The following is a 12,421-nucleotide window of genomic DNA, read 5'->3' as shown; positions in this document are numbered from 1 at the left end:
ACTCTTACCTAGGTTTTGCCATGTGTATTTCGTCTGTTTTTGCGATTGTGGACTCTGGAGTACACCACTTCAGTAGCCCCCTTCTTTTGTGTGTTACACAGCACCTTCAGTGCAGTAACACAGGGTTGTCTTTTAGACTTCCCACCAACTCCATTTCTGAGGCTGACTACTGTCCCACAGAAAAGGGTAAAGTTGCCATTAACTTTACTTAGTCATTTAACCACAGATCCAGTACACCCCATCTTACATGGAGTACTGGAAAGGGTTAATCCTTGTCCCTTTTTTTATCTGTACCTCCTAGAGCATTGTTTCGCTCTTTTAACATTTAGACTTGGCTGGTGGCAGTGTTATCTACCCTAACTTTTCTACCGCGATTATACTATATAAACGTGGTATTGTTTTAGGCTATTATGTTAGCCTCCAACTTAAACCCGCTTGACCAAATACTTTTTGTTTTGGCTCCGGTTGGGTTTATTCGCCATTTCTTTTTGTTAAAATCCATCTTGTGTTTTACTTTGCGCGGCAAACCAGGTTTTCCTTCTTTGTTCACTGTCTTTTGGCGGGCTTCTGCCAAGAAGTCTTCCTCTAGGCGCCTGGGTGTCTAGGTGGGCTGAATGTGAGGGTGGGTTGTAGTCACCCCCTGCACAGGGTATCCTAGGAAACCCAAGTCGCACTTTGCCATGATTGGCTGAGGTGGTTGTCCGGGCCGGACAACCCCCCTGCTACGTGTTGACACCAGGCTGTGTGAATGGGGGATTTTCGCATAAAAAGCAGGTCTCTTGGGCTAGAAGTCAGAGTCGCCACTGGAACTACAAGGAACCGAAGAGAAGCGGAGAAGAAGTCGGCTGCTGCAAATATCCCGTCCCGGTGAAGCCCTGCTGCAGTCCTGAGCTATCTACCCTTCAATGACCAGAGAAGATCCAGTCCGAAGTCTTCTTCCCTTGAGCCTGGTGGGGATAACCAGCTCATCTACAGCCAGAGAATCTGGTTCGTGGTCGAAATCGCTGCACACTGCTGTAGTGGTCCGGATAGCCATCTGAAGAAGCCTCTCCTGTTTTTAAGGAGCGCACCTTTTACTCAACGTTGCTGCTGCCGGCTTCAGCCCAGTGTGGTGCAGACCCCTCCAGATGTCCTCCTTCGCTCGAAGCTCGAGGAACCGTGGATCTGCAGGAAACCAACAGGAACAACTGCCGTGGCACCAGCTTCTTCATTGAATAAGGTACTGTGTTCTGCTAGAGGAATTTGGGTGAATCCCTTTTCTTCGTCTCCAAGGCTTGCCCTTGTCTTACCTCCTTCTTATAATTTTTGCTTCCTCTGTTGACAATATCTAAGTACTCCTGGCTATGTTGAATTGTGAACTATCTGACTGTGTGATCCTCGACAACAGGAACCCGGTTCCACTTGACCCTGGCTCCGGCCTATTGACTCTTGAATTTCTGTGTGAGTGTTCTCTGGTTCTGTCTGCCTTGACAAAAGTATTGCCTATGATTTTTGCCCCCAACTCTCTCTGTGTATCTTGAGTGCTAAGTGTGTTTTTGCCCCGGTAACATTTATTGCCGCGGATACACGTTTCTTTAGTAAGACCGAACTGTCATTACTGTCAAAAAGTGATCGCAAGTGTATTCCCGGTAACGTCTTTTGTTTTATAACACAGGTCCGCTAAAACACAGGGTACTTACCTTGAAGTATACCGTACAAAGTGAATTGGTTAGTTGTAGTGTATTTTACGTGTGGTTTTTGAATTAATAGAAGTGTCGTGTTTATAACAAATGGTTTCAAAATAAATGTACTTATATTTTTTTACCTGAAACCTTGAATCTCTGCTACTGCTCATATGCTCTTGAGATAAGCCTGGCCGCTCCGCTACTGCTACTACTTTAACATAGTAGTACAGGCTTGTACCAAAGGTAACGCTTGTATTACCACTTGTAGTCTTAATTGTGTGTAGTGGTCCCTAAGGGCACTGCACAGGATTCTGCCTAACACTGGTGTACAGTGGTGGGATTTGGAAGTAGAGTGATTACACTTAGAGTGCTGCTATTGCTTGGGTTCAACTAACCACAAGGCTAACACCACTAATTCTATTTAACTGAGAAATCATGTCAAATATGGAAAACTACACTGACGAGGGTCTCTTGTACTACACCGCTGAGGTTTTGAGAACCATGTGTAGGGAGAGGAGTCTCTCTGGTAAAGGAAAGAAATCTGAATTGATTGCAAAGTTAATGGGAAAGCAAAGTCTGGAGAGTGGGTCAGAAGGGCTTACCCCTCCAGCAAATGTGGATACTAATGTTTCTGATTCTGAGAGTGTTAATTTTGAAGAAGTAGATGAGTCCTTGTTAGGAAACCCTACAACTCCTTTGCCTGCTCAGAAAGCACAACCTCTGTCCACAGGGACCCCCACAGGTCCTACACTTACTCCTGAGTTTATTGCACTTGACAAAATGAGACTTGAATTGGAAGTGAAACGTATTGATGCACAAACTGCCATGAAACATCAAGAGTTAAGGCTCAGAGAAATGGAGTTGAATCATGAACTAGAGATGAAGAAATTGTCTGTAGAAAATGCTTCTGTCCCAGTCTTCTAGGTCTTCCAGCCCTAAGAGACCCCGTATGCCAAAGGAAATGATTGGTATGTATGAGACTAAACTTGATGTTTTGGATTGGTTTGCAATGTTTGAGTACCATCATGGGATTCAAGGTATCTCAGGAAATCAGCTGATTCCCTGGCTTTTCTCTAGGCTTCCCCTTGTTGCAAGTGATGCTGTAATGGAGTTGGCGGATGAGGATGAACGGGATTATGAGTGTGTGAAGCTAGCATTAATAGCTAGATTTGGGAAGACCCCTTCCCAGTATTTTAAGAGGTTTAGAACCCTCAAAAAGCATGATCATACCCCCTTGGGCTACCTGGGTGTGTGAATGTTTGTAAAACGTAGATGGTTGGGTTAAGGGTTACAAAGTGAACACTTATGAAGGTTTGAGGAATCTTGTAATGTTGGAGTCTATTTGTGATGTCTGCTCTCCCAAGCTTAGAGAGCACTTGGCTGATTCAAAGGAGATAGATCCTAAGAAGCTAGCTAAGACTGCTGACTTGTGGGTTGCCAACAGGGCTACTCACAAGGATTCTGGGGCTACTCAGAAAAAGGATGAGGGGAAGCAGCCAAAGAAAGACAACAAAGAGAATTCCAATAATTCCAATCCAAAAGAGGGCCCCAAACATAACCAGGGTACGCCACAAGGGAAACCGAATCAGGCTAGTGTACCATCTAGTACCAAACCCGATGGAGGTCAGAACAAACCCCCATTCCAGAGAGCATTTGGAAAATGCTTTGCTTGTGGGCTACCTGACCATGTGAAAGGAGATCCTAGATGTAAGGGTAAACCTTCAAGGGTCAACACTGTCTCCTTAGCCTTCTCCCAGGTGGATGAAGTACCTATGGCCAGTGGAAACTTTCAGTTACTAGCTGATGAGCCCATGAGAGTCTCAGCTAGTGTTTCTTTAGTGTCCTTGGGTCTTTGGGAACAACAGAACTTAGATGTCTATAAGTCAATCCCAGATAATACTAAAGAGTATTACAAAGATAGTGTTCTTGTGAATGGTCAGGAAACCCCTGCCATCAGAGACACTGGAGCTAGCATAACTGTGGTTGATGAATGTTTTTTCAAGGTGGAGGATGCTGCTAAGGCACCCAAACACCTAACCAAGTTAGCTGGAGGCCCTTTGCAAATGGTTCCCCAGTTACCAGCTCTTAATGACATGACTGTCTGAATACCTGTACGTGTGCAAAATAACGTATCTGGGAGGGTCCTGCTGGGTAATGACCTTAAAACTCTTGGAGTTGTGTCCAGTACCCCCAGGCCCCCCAGCAGAAGGAAGCAGGAGCTCACTAGGTCTGCAAGGGAGAGAATCTTGAGAGGCTCTCCTGGGGACATGATAGAGGAAACTATCACCCCAAGTCCACAGGACTTACATACTGCTATTGCAGGTCATAAAGAGACAAAGGGGAAACCCAAGTCTGCCAGCAAGAAACCAGCAAGCACTCCTGTGCCCAGAAGGACATCTCCAAGGCTGTCCAAAGTCACATCTGTGACTCCTCCACCAGCTGAGGCTGAGTGTGAGGTTCAACCCTGTATGGTTCAGCTAGACACTGAGGAATCAGATCTAGAAGAAGAAGATCTTACTCTGGTAGGAGATCTTGACCCTGTTGAACATCCTGAGCTGCAGTCTTTACTGGCAGAAGGTGGACCCAACAGGGTAGATTTCAGCAAAGGACAAAGAGAGTGTCCTACCTTAGAAGGTCTTTGCCTACAGGCAGCTTCTCAATCGGACTGAGCCTGGGAAGTATAGGTTGCACTGGGAAGATGATCTCTTCTACAGTGACACGACGGAGTCAACCCCTGGAGACTGCAAGAAACTTGTAGTACCTCTAGTGAACCGACTCCAGTTTCTGCAGTTAGCCCATGAGATACCTTTGGCTGGTCACTTAAGTTTTAAGAAGACCAAGGAAAGGCTCTCTCTTTACTTCTACTGGCCTAAAACGGGCTCCGAATAGACAAATTCTGCAGGAGCTGCCACACTTGCCAAACCTCTGGCAAGAGTGAAGCCAAGAATGTGGCACCCTTGGTGCCTCTCCCAGTGGTGGGAGTTCCTTTTGAGAGGGTTGGGATTGACATTGTTGGTCCTCTTGACCCTGCCACCTCTTCAGGCAACAGGTTTATCCTGGTTGTAGTGGATCATGCCACTAGATTTCGTGAAGCCATACCTATGAGGACTGTTACAGCTCCGGCTGTGGCTAAGTGTAACGCTCACCTGAATCCCTCAGAGGCGCAGGTCTGGGCTGGGGGTTCTCGGAGTCTTCTAGGGTCACGCGCAGGCCTCGAATGCCACCCTGGAAAGGCCCTTTCCTCACGGAGATCTTGATCTGAAGGGTGAGGTGTCTGCAATTATGAGAGCAAGGGGTTAATATGGATATATAAGCCTGACTGGGTAAGCTGCCTCCCCTTCCTGGTACTCCCAAGTAGTTCGTAGGCTAAATGTGCTCACCTTATGTAGGTGAAAGCGGAGCTCTCCATCCTGCGTCAGTGCAGGGGCGCCGAAGCCAGTTACTTCACTGGTTAATTGTCCAGCCTCTTGGTTGCAGAGGATGAAGATTTGGAGCTAGGCCGTTGTTAGCAGCACGAACGGCGGTTGCTTGAATATGGAGGTCCGGAGAGCGATGGAATGGCGAAGGTATTGCAGGCAAGTAAGAAGAAAATGTCAATTCGAAGTTAAAAGCACTTCTTAATGTCTCTGTTCCTTTTTCAGGTCGCAGAAGCAGCTGGGTAGAAAAATGGATGACGAGGAATGCACCGAGGAGTGAGAAAGATGAGCGCTGCCCACAACACGTGCGTATAGATGGAGTTTTGTATTTCTTAATGATGTCCTTTTGTTTTGCAGATGCGAGTAGCAGCGTCGGCGGAGGCGAGAAGAATGCAGCGCAGGTAAGGAAAGTTTCACGGAGGTTTACTAACCAATGTCTTTGCTTCCACAGGGTGCCGGAAAAAATGGAAAGCTGCAGCCCGTGGCTTGAGATGCACCGATGGACTGGGTAAGTGCTGCGCTGGTTTTTATCTCGTGCTAACCTGGTGTTCTTTTCCCTTTTCAGATGCTGCTGAAGACAAAGATGGTATTTCGGAAGGTAAGATTGCGGATTTCTCTTCCCCAGATGCAGAAGTTGAAGATTCTCTGGAGCTGACACGGTGAGCGTCCTGCTGCTATTGCAGAATAACGCGAAGCACGTTGCTCTGATCGGGCGTGGTTTAAATAGCTTACTGGAGTGCTTAGGTGTCTCCTTCCACAGCAGCCACGCCCAGGTAAGAAGTCCCAGCTTCCAGAATAGTTCCAGTATCCAGTCCCAGGGAGTGGTGCTGGCCACACCCAGAGGTAAAGTAGTTCCAGCCATGGATGGATGGATGAGGATTTCATCCTGCAGGTGAGTGAGCAGCATGGTCTGCAGCAGGTAGGTCCACCCAAGCACCATTCCTTACATCATGAGCCCGGCACGTCCTGTGCCGGGACTGAGTCACCTTATGAGCCTGGCGCCTCTGGCGCCAGGACAAGGTCCATAAGGCCCCTATGGGAGCCGATGGGTGCCTGGAAATGAAGTTGTGACCCAGCTTCCGAGGCAGTTGGGCTAAACCTGACTCCTTGGAGGCTGCGGTCATGACAGCACCCCCCCTCAAGGCCCCTCCCAAGCTTGTCTTTTCCGGAGGTTTTGGCTTGTTGGGAAAAGCCCGATGAAATTTTTGGACTAGACGAGGTGCATGTACATATTCTGAGGGTTCCCAAGATCTCTCCTGGGGTCCATATCCCTTCCAATCAATCAAGTAGTATAGTTTTGATTTGGAAATTTTGGAGTCCAAGATGTCTCGAATTTCAAATTCGGATTCTCCGTCAACTTGGATTGGCTCAGGAGGTTTAGTCAAACGGGTTCCGGGTTGCACAGGTTTCAGGAGAGAAACATGGAAGACAGGATGTATCTTCATTCGAGTAGGTAATTCTAGTTTGACAGCCACTGGGTTAATCACGGCCGTGATCAAGTAGGGTCCTAAATATCTTGGGTTGAAGGTGCGTGGCCCTTTTAAAGATAAATGTTTAGTGGACAGCCAGACTTGATCTCCTTTTTGATATTGAGGAGCCTCTTTTCGATGTTGGTCTGCTCCTTTTTTGTATGATTCTTTAGCTCGTTGAAGATGAGCTGTGGCTTCTTTAAATGCTTGAGTTATCGTCGAATGCAGATGGTCAACAGCAGGTGTTCCGAGAGCTTGAGGTGGGTCCAGATTTGAGGTTCGAGGATGACTTCCATACAGCAGGAAAAAAGGGGTTTTTCCCGTCCCAGAATGGATTGAATTATTGTAAGCGTATTCAGCAATCCAAAGGACATCCTTCCAAGTACCCTCGGATTGATGCAACATGCAGCGCAGATATTGTTCTAAAGTTTGGTTAGTTCTCTCAGTCTGCCCGTCGGTTTGAGGGTGATGGCTGGTGGAAAGTCGTACATCTATTTGTGCTAAACGACAACAACTCCGCCAAAAATGGGAAATAAATTGGCTCCCTCGGTCAGAGATTAGTACTGAAGGGAAACCGTGCAACCGGACAATGTTTTCAAGAAATTCTCGGGCTAGAATGGAAGCTGTAGGTAAACCCTTCAGGGGGATAAAATGAGCCATTTTTGAAAAAAGGTCCACAATCACTAGAATTGTGTTGTATCCGGAGCAAGGGGGTAAATCCGTGATAAAATCCATCGAGAGCGTGTGCCAAGGGCCTGGTGGAATGTCTATTGGACGTAGTAATCCTGCTGGCTTTTCCTTCTGACTCTTGTTTTGTGCGCAGATACCTCAAGAAGCCACAAACTTTTTAACATCTTTCCTCCAAGATGGCCACCAAAAATGCCTTTTAATTTTCTCTGAGGTTTTGGCAACTCCAGGATGTCCTTCCATTAGAGAATCATGGTAGCAGGTGATGACCTGTTTTTGTAAGTCAACGCAGGGTAAGAATAGTCTTCCTTGGAAATACAATAGGTTCTGATCTATTGTAAAATCCTTTCCTTTCAATTGCCAATTCGATGAATCTTCGAGAGTTATGAGTTGATTGACCTTTGCTTTAATCTCTTCGAGGGATAGTGTGTTGATTGCTCCTAGTATCTTTTGTTCAGGAATTATTGGCACCGGCTCCGGATTAGCTGTAAGTTCGTCTACCCCTATCCGGGAAAGGGCGTCTGCTTTTCCGTTCCTGACGCCTGGTCGATATGTGATTACGAAATCGAATTCTGCGAAGAATAGAGCCCAGCGTAGTTGCCTCGAAGATTGAGCTTTAGCTGACTTCAGGTACTGGAGGTTACGGTGATCCGTGATTACAGTTACTGTGTGCCGGGCTCCCAAAAGATAATGCCGCCAGGCCTTAAAGGCGGACTTAATTGCCAAGAGTTCTTTGTCCGTAATTGTGTAGTTGATCTCAGGAGCCGAAAATTTGCGAGACCAAAAGGCTACAGGGTGTAACTGGTGCGTTTCGGGGTCTCTTTGTGACAGCACCGCCCCCATTGCAAGACTGGAAGCGTCTGTCTCGACGATGTAGGGAAGTTCTGGACGGGGATGCCTTAAGACTGGAGCAGAGATAAATTTGGCTTTTAATTCTTGGAAGGCTTGTTCGGCTTCTGGAGTCCACTCGAATTTTTTATTCTTTTTCAGAAGAGCCGTGATAGGTTGGACTACCCGAGAGAATTCAGGAATGAACCTTCGGTAAAAATTAGCGAAGCCCAGCATGCTCTGTACACCTTTCACGGAAGTTGGGGAAGGCCATTTTGTGATAGCATCCACTTTTCTTGAGTCCATGTGAACTCCGTTGGGTGACAAGATGAACCCTAAAAATTCCACTTCCTTTGCGTGAAAGGTGCACTTCTCCAGTTTAGCAAACAAGCGGTGTTGGCGAAGTCTCTGTAAAACCGCTGTGACGTGTCTACGATGATCAGTTTCTGAGGCTGAGTATACCAGGATGTCGTCAATATAAACGACTACGCACACATCAATAGGTTCTCTGAGGACATCATTCATGAAAAACTGGAAGGCGGCCGGTGCGTTACATAGTCCGAAGGGCATTACTTGATACTCAAATAATCCATATTTAGTGCGAAAGGCCGTCTTCCATTCGTCGCCCTCCTTAATGCGTACCAAATGGTAAGCTCCTCTGAGGTCTAACTTTGTGTATATGCAGGCGCCTTTTACCTGGTCCAATAATTCAGGAATCAAGAGCAACGGGTATCGGTTTTTGACTGTAATCTGGTTCAGGGCGCGATAATCGATACAAGTTCTTAGGTCACCTTCCTTTTTCGGGACGAAGAACAAAGCTGAGGAAGCCGGGGATTTCGAGGGGCGGATGAATCCGTTAGCCAAGTACTGGTCCAAGTATTGCCTGAGATGGAGGTTTTCTGGTTCAGTGAGGGCATATATTCTACTGCACGGAGGGGTGGACCCAGGTATTAGGTCTATCTGGCAGTCGTATGACCGATGCGGAGGCAGGGTGTTGGCTTGATCTTTCTGAAAGACGTCGCTGAACTCTTGGTACTCCAGAGGTAATCGGGGGTCCTCGGAAGTGATGGCTGCTAGCTTGATTTCGGGCTGAGGATAACAGGTTGAAGCGCATTCTGGAAACCGGATTACCTTGGCTCGCCAGTCTATCTGAGGATTGTGCTTTTCCAACCAAGGCATTCCCAGAATCGCCTGAAACTGCGGGGCCTTGATTACATCAAACACGATCTTCTCCCGATGTCCGTCTTGACATAACAACGTTACCTCCATGGTGGTATGAGAAACTGGTCCGGAAGCTATTTCAGTACCATCCACTGTAGTGGTTACGTCCTTTACCATCTTGGGAGTAGGGGAAGATCCATCCTGATATCCAAGTCTTGGTCCACATAATTACCGATTGCTCCGCTATCAATGTATACTTTGATAGCATGCATGCGATCTGGTCTATTGGGACTTATGAGGACCATAGGCATTACCAAATGCGAGGTCAAGGAACTGGTTTTAATGCTCGGCAAGCGGACCTCTACGCTTGTCGGGCGAGGTCGTTTCCCGATTCCAGTTTCTCAGCATTTTTATCAGAAACTCCTACGGTCTTCTTGACCGGTTTCACTGAGCAATCACGAAGGAAATGTCCAGAATTCCCACAGTATAGGCACAGCTGTAATTGCCTTCTTCTTTCCCGTTCTTTCTGAGTTAATGGTCCTTTTACTACTCCTATTTGCATTGGTTCCACGGAGTCATTCCCTTTAGCGGAGCTCTGAGGTCTTGAAAGTACCCGGGTTTCAAATCTGGATCGATCGGTCTTCCTGTTCTGTAGCCGATGATCTAATTGGACTACTAGGTCGATATAATCTGAACAGTCTTGCGGCGGATTAACCACCTGTGCTAAAACGTCTTTAAGTTCCCCACGTAGACCTCTGTAGAAGAGCGTGATTCTCTTATCTTCAGGCCACCTGGTCTCAACCACCAGTCTATTAAAGGACGCTATGTAAGCCAGGAGATCCTGATTACCTTGTCTGAGTGACAGGAGTTCATTGTCCAAGGCCTGCCCCTGTGAATGTCTTGCGAACAACTTTTCCATACTGGTCTGAAAGTCTTGAAAGTTATAGAGGAGCGGGTCATCCTGTGTCACGAGAGGAATGGACCAATCTGCAGCAATACCGCTAAGATAGAAAAGTACAAACGCTACCTTGGCTTGGTCTGTTGGGAATGCGGCGGGTCTACACAGAAAGTGCAAGCGGCATTGATTGATGAATACTGCATATCGCTTTGGATCACCGGAAAAACGTTCGGGCGGGGCCAAAGGCACATTCCCTGGCAGATTAATTTGCACCGGATTACTTGAGGTTGTAGGAGTGCCGCCCCCTCCATAGGGAGGCAGTGGCGTCTGTCCCGCTTGAGCCTGTAGCAACTGTCTGGCCAGATCATCCGTCCGTTCCTTGGCAATGATCAACTCCCTTCGTAAAGCGTTTGTCTCTTGGCGAGATGCGTGTATTTCTGCCCTTAGTTCCCCAAGCAATTGAGCCAGTTGATCTGTGTCCGAAGTTTCCATTGCGCCTGGGTGGGAAAATTGCGGTAGGCTTCGCGTTCTGTAACGCTCACCTGAATCCCTCGGAGGCGCAGGTCTGGGCTGGGGGTTCTCGGAGTCTTCTAGGGTCACGCGCAGGCCTCGAATGCCACCCTGGAAAGGCCCTTTCCTCACGGAGATCTTGATCTGAAGGGTGAGGTGTCTGCAATTATGAGAGCAAGGGGTTAATATGGATATATAAGCCTGACTGGGTAAGCTGCCTCCCCTTCCTGGTACTCCCAAGTAGTTCGTAGGCTAAATGTGCTCACCTTATGTAGGTGAAAGCGGAGCTCTCCATCCTGCGTCAGTGCAGGGGCGCCGAAGCCAGTTACTTCACTGGTTAATTGTCCAGCCTCTTGGTTGCAGAGGATGAAGATTTGGAGCTAGGCCGTTGTTAGCAGCACGAACGGCGGTTGCTTGAATATGGAGGTCCGGAGAGCGATGGAATGGCGAAGGTATTGCAGGCAAGTAAGAAGAAAATGTCAATTCGAAGTTAAAAGCACTTCTTAATGTCTCTGTTCCTTTTTCAGGTCGCAGAAGCAGCTGGGTAGAAAAATGGATGACGAGGAATGCACCGAGGAGTGAGAAAGATGAGCGCTGCCCACAACACATGCGTATAGATGGAGTTTTGTATTTCTTAATGATGTCCTTTTGTTTTGCAGATGCGAGTAGCAGCGTCGGCGGAGGCGAGAAGAATGCAGCGCAGGTAAGGAAAGTTTCACGGAGGTTTACTAACCAATGTCTTTGCTTCCACAGGGTGCCGGAAAAAATGGAAAGCTGCAGCCCGTGGCTTGAGATGCACCGATGGACTGGGTAAGTGCTGCGCTGGTTTTTATCTCGTGCTAACCTGGTGTTCTTTTCCCTTTTCAGATGCTGCTGAAGACGAAGATGGTATTTCGGAAGGTAAGATTGCGGATTTCTCTTCCCCAGATGCAGAAGTTGAAGATTCTCTGGAGCTGACATGGTGAGCGTCCTGCTGCTATTGCAGAATAACGCGAAGCACGTTGCTCTGATCGGGCGTGGTTTAAATAGCTTACTGGAGTGCTTAGGTGTCTCCTTCCACAGCAGCCTCGCCCAGGTAAGAAGTCCCAGCTTCCAGAATAGTTCCAGTATCCAGTCCCAGGGAGTGGTGCTGGCCACACCCAGAGGTAAAGTAGTTCCAGCCATGGATGGATGAGGATTTCATCCTGCAGGTGAGTGAGCAGCATGGTCTGCAGCAGGTAGGTCCACCCAAGCACCATTCCTTACATCATGAGCCCGGCACGTCCTGTGCCGGGACTGAGTCACCTTATGAGCCTGGCGCCACTGGCGCCAGGACAAGGTCCATAAGGCCCCTATGGGAGCCGATGGGTGCCTGGAAATGAAGTTGTGACCCAGCTTCCGAGGCAGTTGGGCTAAACCTGACTCCTTGGAGGCTGCGGTCATGACACTAAGGCCCTATTTGGTATTTTTACCAGAGTAGGTTTTCCTAAGGAGGTGATCTCTGACAGGGGATCACATTTTATATCCCACTACATGCAAGCCATGTGGTAAACCTGTGGAGTCACCCACAAGTTCTCGACTGCCTACCATCCCCAAACCAATGGATTGGTGGAGAGGTTTAACAGAACTATGAAGAGCATGATAGGTGCTTCAGAAGAACCCCTTAAGAGAAAGTGGGACCTTCTACTGCCATGCCTTCTCTTTGCATATAGAGAAGTCCCTCAGGAGGGAGTAGGATTCACTCCCTTCCAACCTCTTTATGGCCATCCAGTCAGGGGTCCATTGGCCTGGATAAGGAGGGGTTGGAGA

This window comes from Ambystoma mexicanum, chromosome 5q (assembly GCF_040938575.1).
Source record: "Ambystoma mexicanum isolate Mex_15411 chromosome 5q, UKY_AmexF1_1, whole genome shotgun sequence".
In the NCBI taxonomy this organism is placed as follows: domain Eukaryota; kingdom Metazoa; phylum Chordata; class Amphibia; order Caudata; family Ambystomatidae; genus Ambystoma; species Ambystoma mexicanum.
This window is presented reverse-complemented; position numbering follows the sequence as displayed.